Here is a 644-nt window from a genome sequence, read left to right as displayed (position 1 = left end):
CCCCTATTTTATTCCTGAATTTTGCCAGTTCTCATCTTGTTTATTCCCTGGATTCTTGGATTTCTGATATTTTTGTCTTTTTCATCACTGCATGTAATAAATTTTTAAACTTTATGGTGGACTATTTGATTATAAGGTTGGTGTAGTGAGACTTCTTCATCAGCACGAAAGCTTCCTGGTCTTTGAGAGTGTTTGAATAGATCCTGTGCTTATGCAATATCTGTTAGTCAATTATATTGGGCGGATTTCTGGACCAACTGTCTGCAGGAAGTTGCTTTGTGTGTACATTGGGGAGGGTTGTGAGATGAGTTAGGGGACGAGGATATGGAAAATCTCTGGTTTTTACAACTCCATATTTCCTCCTCTGTTACTAACGCAGTGGACCAGTACCTCCGAATATGGCACCCTGTGCAGCCATACCTACTCTGTGCTTCTAGCCTGGCTCAGAAGTGCTTTTAGAGCCAACATTGCTTCCCGTTTCTTTATTGGTCACTACCACAAATGGAAACAGTCTCTGCCTTCAAATGTATATTTTTTGTGCTTTCTGAGGTATACCATTCCTGGCCCTGTTGGGGGCACTTTTGACACCTTCTCTCTGTTGTGTCTTAGCCCTGCTCACAGATGTTCCCACTTAGGATGGTTAC

This window comes from Propithecus coquereli, unplaced genomic scaffold (assembly GCF_000956105.1).
Source record: "Propithecus coquereli isolate 6110/MARCELLA unplaced genomic scaffold, Pcoq_1.0 Scaffold44, whole genome shotgun sequence".
Classification (NCBI taxonomy): Eukaryota; Metazoa; Chordata; class Mammalia; order Primates; family Indriidae; genus Propithecus; species Propithecus coquereli.
Note: the sequence above shows the minus strand (reverse complement) of the source record.